Source organism: Peromyscus leucopus, chromosome 13, assembly GCF_004664715.2.
Source record: "Peromyscus leucopus breed LL Stock chromosome 13, UCI_PerLeu_2.1, whole genome shotgun sequence".
Classification (NCBI taxonomy): domain Eukaryota; kingdom Metazoa; phylum Chordata; class Mammalia; order Rodentia; family Cricetidae; genus Peromyscus; species Peromyscus leucopus.
In genome coordinates, this window is record NC_051074.1 from 33,429,911 (window position 1) to 33,442,798 (window position 12,888).

General features: G+C 40.9%; 1 pseudogene; it reads left to right on the plus strand.

The window, feature by feature from the left end:
- Nucleotides 1–10,666: 10,666 nt before the first annotated feature.
- On the plus strand, nucleotides 10,667–12,448 carry LOC114703325 (annotated as a pseudogene).
- Nucleotides 12,449–12,888: the final 440 nt, after the last annotated feature.

Genomic DNA, 12,888 nt, shown 5'->3' on the forward strand with positions numbered 1-12,888 from the left:
TTTAAAGTATTCCATTGTAATATCTTAATTTCTTTGGTGTATATTATGATGTAATGAATAGTTTCTGATTCTGTTAATGTGGATCCTCCTTTGTTCAGTTGGGCCAAAGGTCAACCAATCTTGTTTATCTTCTCAAAGAACCAACTCGTAGATTCAGTGATTCTTTGTATTGTTTCTACTTCATAAATTTCTGCTCTGCGTTAAGTCATTTACTTTTGCTCTTTCTAATTTTTTTTAAAGGTGTAGGCGTTGAGAGCTGTAAATTTCCCTCTATGATTCCTTTCACTGTGTCCTAGAGGTTTTGTTGTTTTTTTCATTGAATTCCGGGAAAATTAACAAGTTCTTTCTTGATTTCTTCATTATTAATCAAAGAATCCTTTAATGAAGTTGTGTTTACTAGATACTTGTTTGCTGTTGATTTTGTTTTATTGCATGTGTATATTTTAAGGAGAATTAATTGACTATAGATTCAAATACACCTTCTGTTTTCTTTCAAATTCCACTGCCATTGGACATAGAGACACATTTGCTTCCACAAATGCAGGCTTAACTCAATGAAACTGCAAACCTGATTATGTCTGAAGAATTTGGTATTTGGGAAAAGTCTATATCTGTGTGTGTGTGTGTTCATCTTAGATTGGAGAGTAAATTGTATTTTTGCAAAATGGGAAGAATGTAGACCCAGTTTCTCCCCTTTAAGGGAATAGGCCTACATTCCTACAAAACTAAAATGAGACTGAGACAGTGTCTGCATCCCAGACTCAGAAGCCTGACCTGTAAGTAGAGGTAAGTCACAGTTACTGTTGTCAGGTCCAAAGGAAGCCCCAATTCTCCAAACTCCAAAAGGCAGTCCAAATAGCCAGAACTGAGTTCCACCTGAACTACAGGAAGATTTCTGACAGTTAGATAAGAGGCAGAATTCCTTAGGAACTTGTGAAACTTGTTCTCACCTGCCCAAAGGAGTCATTTCCCTTACCTCTGGCTGAGGACATATGACACTCCCTTGACAGACACCTGGGTTGCATATCAAAGTGCATGCTGGCCTCCAGGCTCCCTCAGTCATCCATACTTGTTATCCAGTTTACAGCCCCCATGCTCGTCTTCTGGCTCTCCCCTGTCCCCAGCGACTCATCCTTTTTTTTTTTTTATAAGCCAGCTATTCCCACTATTCTCTCTCTTACTCACACTTTCTCACTCTTATTCTCTTACTCTCTATCTCCTGCTGTCCTCTTGTTCTTGATATGCTCTATTCCTTATCTCTTGCTCTCTCCCTCTCTCAACTATCCCACTCTCCCTGGCCCTGGCATGTCCAGCCTGCTGGCACGTTTCCTTTTCTCTCTGCTCTCTTTCACATCTATAAGAAAAACCTTCCCCTCATCATTCCATGGAGTGGTCATGTTGGCAGTGTCTTTACTGTGCCCCTTCACATTCAGTGGTCAACGAAAGTCTCAGTCCACCCTTCAGTTTTTTCATTTGGGGTTACACTTTCAAAACTCCAGCTTGGATGCCTTTTGCTGGTCATTGAAAACACCAAGTGAATTTGACATGCCTGACTTTCTTCTCTGTCTTGATCAAACACAGAGCAGCAATTAAGAGCGTTTTCAAACCCTGGGAAACAAATTAGGAGCATTTTAGCAATTAGCCTCACAAGATTGCTTGCTTTGGAGACCCCCTGTCGCAAAGAGTTAATGCCGTAGCTACTTAAAAATCCAGTGGTGGTTCTGAACACTGTTTAAGGTTCTTTGTTATTTCATGATCACATCAGATTTTCCTTATAGATTTTTTTTAAATATTCACAGCTTTTAAAGTAGTTGAATTTCTTGTTTCATTGCAGATTTTTAGATGAATAATTTAGCAGTAACTCTTTTATTTTTTATTTTTTTCAATTATGCCATGGGATACTGCCATGCTTCTGGACTAAAATGATTGTAGTAGATATTCTAAACTATTATATCCTCTTCTTTGCTAATATAAACCAGTTCTCCCAGGTTCCCCAGCCTTTTCGGTGACCTTAACCTAGAAGTGAGGATAATGGGGCTCTTCATTGGCATTCTTTTACAATTTGAGCTGTATAAAGTTGCCTTTATGATTCAAAAAGAATTTTTGAGGTTGAATTATGATGTTCACACTGGGAAGTTCCAGTGGCCAGTTGAGGCTCACTGTGTCCTAACACAAAACAAAATGGGAAAATAAAACCTTTATAAGGAGGATAAAACCAACCAACCAAAACAAAGACTTTGGTGTCTGCCTTGACCTTGGAGGGGAACATTAGGGAAGGCAGGAAAATAAGTTCTGGATTGAATCTTGAAGAAAGCAAGTGAAGTTGTCAAGCAGCTTGACCCATGTGATGTGTCAATGACTTATACACATTGTCACTGTACCACCAAGCAATGACATACACACAGTGTCACCATGCCACTAAGCCAATGGCACAGTGTGTCTTCTTCCTTCCTCAGAAGACATGTAATGAGCTAAGGAACTCCACTGGGCACCCCATTTTACTTGTCTTTATTGGCTTATTTTCCATCTCTGTCTTTCCTTATAGTGGCAGATGATTTGCCTAAGTTCTTTACAATGCTTTACCCTCTCCGATTTTCTTGGTTTTTCATGTTCTAGCCCAGATAAATGTCTCCTGATGTGTGGCATAGACTAGAAAAAAGAGAGGTTGGGTAATGCTTTCTTGCAGCAGCCCCAGGACCAGCTTTCTCTTCTATTTATCTCCTTCTTCCTTGTGTCAAGCTTCCTTCTTGCATGACTGCATTCTTCTTCTCCTGCTTGTTTGGCCACCTCCCATGCCTGTCTTTGGAGCATGCCATGTCTCAGGAGCTTAAGGATCTACCAAAGCCCCTCACTGGCCATTGATGATGTTTTAAAATTAGTTTTTTCTTCTTCCATAATTCTTTCGGAAAAATGTTCTTCCTCTTCTTGGAAGTTGTGCCGAACTCATTAATATTCACATTTATTCTATTGGTTTTTCTAATCCCTGACAATGTAGGGAAGCCTTCCTTAGCTAACTAGAGGTGGTCCTGTAGCATTGTCCCATTGACTAGCTTGCCCAAGGAGAGTTGCATATTGCATAGTGGACGGGCTAGAGGGGTAACTAACTGTCCCAAAGCCCCTTTGATGGCAGCAAGCTCCTGAGAAGGAAAGAAAACACTAGTTCTCAGCTCCTGTTTTCTGGTTTGTTCTTTGTCCCTTGCATCTCTGAGTCACCTGTGCTTCCTTGAATGAGGAAGGAAAGGATGATGATGAACTTCTTTCAGAAGATTCTACAAAATTTTCTTGGTTTTGTAGCCAGATAAGATTGCCATCTCTCTTCCCCTCCCTCCCCTCCTCCCTTCTTTCCTCCTCCCCTCTTTCCCTTCCTTCCTTCCTTCCTTCCTTCCTTCCTTCCTTCCTTCCTTCCTTCCTTCCTTCCTTTCTTTCTTTCTTTCTTTCTTTCTTATCTCTCTCTTTTCCGTCCTTCCTTTCTTGGCCAGGTCATATGTAATGTAGCCCAGGCTGACTTCCAATACACTCTATAGCCTAGAATTTTGGATCTCACTGCCTCTACCTTCCACATGCTGAGATCATAGGCGTGAATAAACTCAGGGCAGTGTGAATGTTACATTATTACTGTACCAACTGAACATTCCCAGTGTCCCATCAGAGTTTTTATAGCTGATACCCAGAAGGATGAGCTGAACAACATGACTTGTTGCAAGTGTCATAGTTTGAATAAAATAAGCAAGCTGTGGGCACTGGAGATGTGGCTCAGTGGTTAAGGTCACACGCTCCTCTTGCACAAGACCCAAATTTGATTCCTAGCACTTACATCAGACAGATCATAAGTGCCTGTGGCTCCAGCTCCAGGTGATCTGTTAGCCCTCTGACCTTCTCCTGTATACACTTCCACTCCCCACAAGTAATAAGTAAAATAATAAAAGAAAATAGTTAAGCTGGGTAGCAGTGAGGCAGAGCCAGGTAGATCTCTGGGAGTTCGTTGCCAGCCTCGTCTACAGAGTGAGATCTAGGACAGGCACCAAAACTACACAGAGAAACCTTGTCTCAAAAAAAAAGTTAAAAAAAAAATAAGCAAGTTGTGACCTTAAGAAATATGCCCCCTTTTCTGGCTTCAGTTTTCCTGGCATTAATAATAGTGCTCACCTAATAGGATTGTTCAGCCTACAATAGCTCCATCTATCTAAAAAATTCTTTTCAGGACTTGTTAACATTTTCCTAAAGTATTAGGGAATTTCTCTTGCAAAGCCATCTCAGTAAATTATACTCCTTTTGCAGAAAGTGGTTACGGCACATTGGATTAACCTCTTTTCAAGCATTATACTCCCTTCCTAACCAGATCACTTGAAATAATGGTAATAATAACAATGACAAAAATTAAATTAGATGAGTATTTGGAATAATATCGAGTCATGCATACTTTCTTTAGGAGAGTAGCTACACTATTTCCCCAATGTCAGATTGAGTTTTTTAATGAAGATGTTGGTACAGGGTGACTCTTGGCAGATGTATTGAGACGGAATGAGGTCTACCCAGAGAGCTACTAGCTTCAGAGCTCACTGGAGAGATTGTTGAATGAGGATCTAGCCTTCAGCTCTGTAACCATTACTTGCCCAACATGGGTTTTTTAAAGGATGATTTTGAGTTGGAGAGGAGAATTGTTCACATACTGAAAATAGCCACATAAAAAGATTTTTACACACCTGCCTTTGCATTATGGCTCACATGTTTTATAACTGGGAATGAAGAACTATGCTCAAGTTAAGTTATTCAAATTGACTATTCTCCATCTATTGCAGTTAAGAGATATTTATGACATAGTTAGGATCCAATTTGTTGGGATGATTTGGTTTGAAGTGATCAACATCTTTACTTAGATCTAACCTTTAAAAATGACCTTCATTTCATAGAATAATTGTTTGTGTGATATGTTTTACAACCTAGAAATTAGGGGCTATAATAAGGACAAATCGTCTGTCATTGTTAATTGCAAAAAAAGTCATCCAGTTAGTGTGAAACACAAGGCTGTCATAGCAGTTTTATTCACAGGCATCTTTGATAAAGATCCATAAGGGCAGCTTTGTGCTTGGCCGAAACAGGGAAATGTCCCAAGACGCCCAAAGACAAAGCCGATGTGTTCACTTCTGTCTTTGGTCAGTGTTCTGTCCTGCTGTGATAAAATATTGACCCCGAACCAACTTGGGGCAGAAAGGGTTTGTTTGGGTTCTACTTCCACATTACAATCCATCATTGAGGGCAGTCAGGGCAGTAACTCAAGAGCAATCTGAAGGCAGCAACTGAAGGCGATACCATGGAGGAAGGCTGCTCGCTGGTTCATTTTTTATGGCTTGCTTTCTTATGCAATTCAGGATCATCTGCCTAGGGTGGCATCACTCTCAGTGAGTTTGGTTCTCTCAGATTAATCACCACTCAGAAAATGCCCCACAGACATGTCCACAAGCCAGTCTGATGGATGTAATCCCTCAGCTGAGATTCTTTCTTCCTAGGTGACTCAAGCTGTGTCAACTTGACAAAAACTATCCCGCACAACTGACCACTTGTCAGCTCGACACAAACACTTTACTCTCAAATCATAGGCTTTCTTTTCTCATTTGCCCCCAAGATCTCATGTTAACATCACAATATAAAACTTTAAGTCTGCGGTCTTTAAAAAATTGAACACTTCAAAGGTTCAAAGTCTCTTTAAAATGCCAAAGTATCTTAACTGTGGATTCCTGTAAAATAAAAATTAAGTTAATACTGCCTTATTATTCAAAGGGAAGAACCAGCGTATAAAAACAATCATATTAATATTAAATCTAGCAGTTTAGCTCCAGAATTTTATATTTCAATGTCTGCCATCTGGGACTCACCATCTTCTGTGCTCCAAAGGGCTTAGGCAGTCCCACTTCCCTGCCTACAGCACACACCCTTGTTAGTAGACTTAGGAGGGCTCTCTTCCACACCTACCAGTGTCCTTGGTGGTTGTCTCATGGTCCTGGCATCTCCAATATCCTGGAATCTATACTGCAACTAAGGCTGTACCTTCATCAGTGGCCTCTCACCGTGCCAAGCCTCAGTTGATCTCTACAACCCCATTAAATCTTCACAATCAGCACCAGGTGGGAGACTCTTAGACATGACCAAGTTCAGCTGCCACCCTGAGATGCAGCCTTGGCATGCTCTGGACTATGGCTTCTGTTCATTGACCCTGAGGAAGGACTCCTAGAAGATTCCACCTCAGTGATGCTGTTCTTCTTAATCACAGGTGATTTCTCAGCCCCAGCTAACCATCATCAATTGTCCCAGTAAAGCAAATGTTTTACCTGAGAGGTACTGGTCTATTATTCATCAAAGTGGAGTCTTTAGCCCCCAGCTCACTACAGACCACAAATTCTCAATTCAAAACATGACACAAATAGGCATAAGGGAGTCATTTCTTCCCCCAGAAACTTCACAAGCCAGGCTTGCATTGTGTGTACCTCTTTCAACATTACTATCATTGAAACTCTCATCAAAGCTCATGAGCACTCAACAATCTCCTTTAGCCCAAAGTTCTAAAATCCTCCCACAACTCCCCCCCTCAAAAAAAAAAAAAAAAAAAAAAAAAAAACAAAAAAACAAACAAAAAAAAAAAAAAAACAAATCAACATGGTCAGGTCCATCATAGCAATATCCTACTCTCTGGTTTCAATTTCTATCCTAGTTTGGTTTTTTGAGTTGTGATATCAACACTAACAAAATCCAATGTGGGACAGGAAAGGGTTAATTTCATCTTAGACTTATAGTTGATCATGAAGGAAAGTCAAGGCAGACACTCAAGACAGGAACCTGGAAGCAGGAGCCGAAAGAGAGACCACAGAGCAAAGCTGCTCACAGACTTCTTCTTCATGGATGCCTTAGCTTGCTTTCTTATAGAACCCAGGACCTATTCAGAGTGGCATCACCCATATGGGGTTGGGCCCTCCCACATCAACCAATAACCAAGAAAATGCTCCACAGGCTGCTCTGATGAAGACAATTCTTCAATAGAAGTTCCCTCCTTCTAGGTAACTCTGCTTTTGTCTCAGGCTGACAAAAGCTAGCTGGCCCAGTCAGAAAGTTGATTCATCTTAGGACTTTCTTACTATGTCTGTTACCACTTACAGTAAAAGTCCTCTCATCAACAGGTCATTAGTTTCGTCTTCTAACAGTCAATTTCACTAGCTCTCTCAAAGAAACACTCATTGGCTTGGGTGGGTTCATTTTAAACTTCACTGAGAATTTGTAAGCCACAAATCTTTTATCTCATTTCCATGGCTGTCTTCCCAGCCGTACTTTAGACCTTAGCTTTCTAATTGATTAGTCTGTTACATAATTCTAATTTTCTCTCCTTCCAAATAAGAGTTGCCTGATAGGCTTTGACCACAGGTTCTTTGTCTTATTTACTACAGTTTATGCAGTACCAGTAAAAGTATGTGCATATTTGATTGAGTGATAGGATATCAAATTAGGCTTGCCCCTCATTCACGAAACAAATAACATCAGAACAATGCCGCTGTACTTTAATAGGTCCTCTTGGATTTGCATAGTTAAGTTCTTAATTCAGCACTCACAGCCCACTCTGATATCTCATCTCTTGTCACATTCTCTACTCTATCCCACTTCCACTACTTGTATAGTCTAGGTTGATCTGGAAGTTCCCTGTTGCTGAACACACTTTCTTGGAGTCTTGACCTTTGCCCTTCTTATTTCCTAAAATCCTATTACTAAAAAATTCACCTTTGAGTCTCAGCTCTGGTATCATTTCTACTACACAGCATGGCTTCTGTATATTTCTTTCAGCCTTTTTACCTTGTAATATACTGGTGGGACCTTTAAAAAGTGGGACCTATTGGAAATTAGGTTAGGGGCTTGCCTTTGAGGAGAATGTTGGAACACAAGTCTCTTCTTCATCTCTCTCTCTCCCTCTCTCTGCTTTCTGATTGCTAGGAAGTGAGCAGCATCCCCTCTTATGTGGTCTTGATGTCTTGTCCTGTCACAGAACCCAAGTCACATGGACAAGCCATTTGGACTATTATCTCTCAAACCATAAGCCAGACCTTTCCTCCTTCTTTGTTTGTCTTAGATATTTGTCCACAGTGATGGAAAGTTACCACATGTGCCTTCCACATATAGGAGATGTTCTTTCCATCAGGTAATGCATCCCACATGTTGTGGTAGGCCAGTCCAGAAACAACGGCACCACAGTTGCTCAGGTAGATGTTTTGCAGTAAAATGTCTCTCATCAATCTGCCCTAAAGCCTCTTCACTCAATTCAGATCCTATGAGGCTTTTGGAGACAGTGTTTTAATTAGACTCAGGCATCATGTTGTTTTCGATTCCCTGGGAGGGATGTCACAGTAATTCATTAGTGTAATGCTTGGGATGAGTAAGTCTGATTAGTAATTCTGCATCCAGGCCTTCTCAGGATTATAGACAGCAGGGGTTCTCAGCACCAGTTGATTATCAGAGTCACCTGGGATCCACTTAAAATCTAACTTCCTGGAGGGTTGGATTTGAGTAAGTTATGAACACACCAGGAAAAGTGTATTTGCAAAAGGCTGCTTTGGTGAGTCTAGTGCCAAGCTGGGTTGGGGACTAACGTGTTGTAGAAGTTGATGTTAGGACAACTTCTGTATCTCCAGTTGCCTTCTCTAACTAAGAAAATTCTTTCATGTTGCTTTATTTATTTATTTTTAAGACAAGTTCTCATGATAAAGCTCAGGTCAGCTACATGATGCTTTCTAACACTTATACCATTAATTTAAAATTAATTTTAAGCAGTGAGCAAACTGATGTGTTTCACTATAGCACTTGGATGTGGATACATCATTGTACTTTGTCCACATTTACCCCCATTAATTACTCCCCATTGCCTCCCTCCTCCCTCCTGCTGGTTCCCTCCCTCCCTCATGTTTCTTCTTTTTCGTTCATGCCTTGTGTGTGTGTATACATTTGTAGTTGAGTCTAAATTCTGCATATGAAACATCCAATATATATCTTTCTCTAGTTACTCTCAATTGTTCTCTCTTATCACCAATAAAAGCAATACTTCTAAGAAGTATATGAAAACACACAATAGAACTGAATATGATGTGTATAAGGGGATGGAAAAGAGAAAAAGAATCAACGAAAGTGAGCCACTTTCTCACTGACATGTGCTCTTCGTTGACCAGCCTAGGTTGTCATGGGGAACAGACTTGACTCTCACTGGCATTCTCCAGTGAGGAAGACTGGTAATTCAAGCATTAGAAAGAGAAGGATACAGGATAATTTGCATGTGTGCCTGTCCCAGGGAAGGGGGTGAGAGAAAACCCCAGGGGAAGACCTACAATTAGAATATACAGAAGACATGTGCTGAAGAGGAAAAATGTCACCCAAGAAGGACATTGTACGCATGAAAAGAAATGATGAAAATAGAAAGGCATGAGAAACAAGGAAGGAGGAGGGTGTAAGAACTGCTCAGAGTGGTACCCTAAGATGAACATTTTGGCTGGAAAGTGGATGATGGACTAGAGATGGCTCTGCAGCTGTCATCTGAGTGAAGGGTGGTGGTCTGCATCAGAGCAGTGGCAGTGAGGATGAGAGGGTGGCAGTGTGCAGAGAATTTGGAGCTAAACAAAAGTGGAAAATTCAGGGATGCATCCATGACTCCAGTGTGTACAATCACATGGATGGGGTTGCTATTCTTAAAGGTAGATGTAGTTGGAATTTTCTTTGGACCGCGAACCAGGTCCCAAATAAAGACACAAAGACTTATTATTAGCTTAGGCTTATCCCACTAGCTCTTTTAACTTAATTTGACATTTTTCTATTCATCTGTTTTGCCTCAGGAGTTTTTATCACCCTCTTTCTTTCTTTCTTTCTTCTTCTTCTTCCTTCCTTCCTTCCTTCTTCCTCCCTCCCTCCCTCCCCCTCCTCCCTCCCTCTCTCTTCTCTTTCTTTCTTTCTTTTTTTTTTTTTTTTTTTTTTTTTTTTTTTTTTTTTTTTTTTTTTTTTTTTTTTTCTTTCTTTCTTTCTTTCTTTCTTTCTTTCTTTCTTTCTTTCTTTCTTTCTGTCTGTCTTCCCTGCTTCCTCTGTGTCTGGCTGGCTGGCCCTGGCATCTTCCTGGGGTCTCTTTTTCTTTCCTGCCTGAGCCTAAATTTCTCCTCCTACTTACACTCCCTGCCTGGATGTCCTACCTATACCTCTTTCATCACTATTGGCCATTCAGCTTTTTATTAGACCAATTAAGCGCCTTGGGCAGGCAAAGTAAAACAGCAACACATCCTTATACAATTAATCAAATGCAACACATCTTTACATAGTTAAACAAATGCCACTCATCTTTACATAGTTAAACAAATATTCTGCAACAGACAGAGCACACAAAAAATGGGAATATATTTGTCAAAGACAGGGGGAATGGTCATTTTGAGTTATAATTTCATGATTTTTGAATGGTCTTGAGGTATTGTTGATTTACTTAATTTTCAGTTGGATAAAGGGACCCACATTTCAGAAAAGATTCAGACCAGACAAACAGGTTTAAAAGTAGTAAGTTTAATAAAATTAATAATAAAAATGAGCTATATGCCCCCTCCCACCACCATGGTTTTGCCATCAGAATGCATGTGTGAAAACCACTGCTAATTTTAAGCCAAAAATGGGAAAGGAAATGGCTTATATCAACATTGTCATCATTAGGCACGTAGATTCTTCCAAATCTGTCATGACCAGCCATCTTAGCTACAAATGTGGTTAAATGGCAAAGGAGCCATCAAGAAGTTGAAAAGGAGGCTATTAAGATGAACAAAAGCTTCTTCAAGCATGTCTGGGTCTTGGACAAACTGAAAGCTGAGTGTGAGTGTGGTTTAACTATTGACATCTCCCTGTGGAAATCTGAGACCAGAAAATCTATGTGACTATCATTGATGCTCTAGGACACAGAGACTTTATGAAAAACATTATTACAGGCCCAGCTCAGACTGACGGTGCTGTTTTGGTTGTTGCTGTTGATGTTGGTGAACTTGAAGCTGGTATCTCCAAGATGGGCAGACCTGTGAGCATGTCCTTCTGGCTTACACTCTGGGTGTGAACCAGCTAATTATTGGTGCCAACAAACTGGATTCCAGCAAGCCACGGGATAGCCAGAAGAGATAGGAGGGATCTGTTAAGGAAGTCAGCACCTACATTAAGGATATTGGCTACAGCCCTGACACAGGTGCATTTGTGCCAATTCCTGATTGGAAAGGTGACAGCATGCTGGAGTCAAGGGCTAATACACCATGGTTCAAGAGATGGGAAATCACCTGAAAAGATAGCAGTGCTGGTGGAACCATACTGCCAGAAGCTCTGTGTTGCATGCTGCCAATAACTCATTCAACTAAAAAGCCCCTGCCACCACGCCTCTAGGATGTCTATGAAATTGATGGTATTGGTACTGACCCTGTGAGTGGAGTGGACACTGGTGTTCTCAAACCTGGCATGGTGGTTATTTTTGCTCCAGTCAATGTCACCACAGAAGTAAAGACTGTTGAGATGCATCCTGAAGCTTTGGGTGAAGCTCTTCCTTGCTGTGGATATCGTTCTGTATAAATAAAACACTGATTGGCCAGTGGCCAGGCAGGAAGTAGGCAGGACAAGGAGAGGAGAATTCTGGGAAGTGGAAGGCTGAGTGAGGGAGACACTGCCAGCCGCCATGATAAGTAGCATGTGAAGATGCCAGTAAGCCACGAGCCACATAGCAAGGTATAGATTTATAGAAATGGATTAATATAAGATATAAGAACAGTTAGCAAGAAGCCTGCCACGGCCACACAGTTTGTAAGCAATATAAGTCTCTGTGTTTACTGCTGCAGAACTGGCGGGTTAGAGAGATTTGTCCTGACTGTGGGCCAGGCAGGACCAGAAAAACTCTAGCTACACTTCCTGGGGATAATGTAGCCTTTGATGTGAAGAATGTGTCTGTCAAAGATGTTAGTCATGACAACATTGCTGGTTACAGCAAAAATGAACCGCTCCTCGAAGCAGCTGGCTTCACTGCTCAGGTGATTGTCCTAAGCCATCTAGGTCAAATTAATGCTGGTTATGCCATTGTACTGGACTGTCACACAGCTCATAGAGTTTGTAAGGCTGCTGAGTTTAAAAGAAAATATTGGACACATTCTGGTACGAAGCTGGAAGCTGGCTCTAAATCCTTGAAACCGGTGTGTGTGTGTGTGTGTGTGTGTGTGTGTGTGTGTGTGTGTGTGTGTTGCTCATTACTGATATGGTCCCAGGCAAGCCTAGGTTTTGAGAATTCTTTAACTTTCCTCCACCGGGTCATTTTGCTGCTCATGACATGAGACAGACAGTGGCTGTGGGTGTTATCAAAGCTGTGGACAAGAAGGCTGCTGGAGTTGGCAAAGCTGCTAGGTCTGCCCAGAAAACTCAGGAGGTTAAATGAATATACTAGCCCCTAACAACTGCCATCCTCAGTCTTCATCAGTGGTGGAAGAGTGGTCTTAGAACTGTTTGTCTCAACTGGCCATCTAAGTTTAATAGTAAAAGACTGGTTAATGATAACAGTACATCATAACATCTTCAGGAGGAAAGGAGACTGTTTAGTGGACCATTTTGTGTATGTGTGGCAGTTTTAAGCTACTGGTTTTCAAAACCAGTACTTTTTAATTGAAACAACTTGACCAAAAATCTGTAACAGAATTTTGAGACACATTAAACAAGTTTAATGGAAAAAACAAAAACAAGGAAGCGAGGGTTTAATACACAGAGACGTTGTTTTATGAGGGATGATGTACTCATTATCTCTTTCCTCATAGCTGTCCTAAGCGGTAGACATCCCTATGTGTGAATGTGAATGTTGAGGTTTAGTAGACTTAATGAATG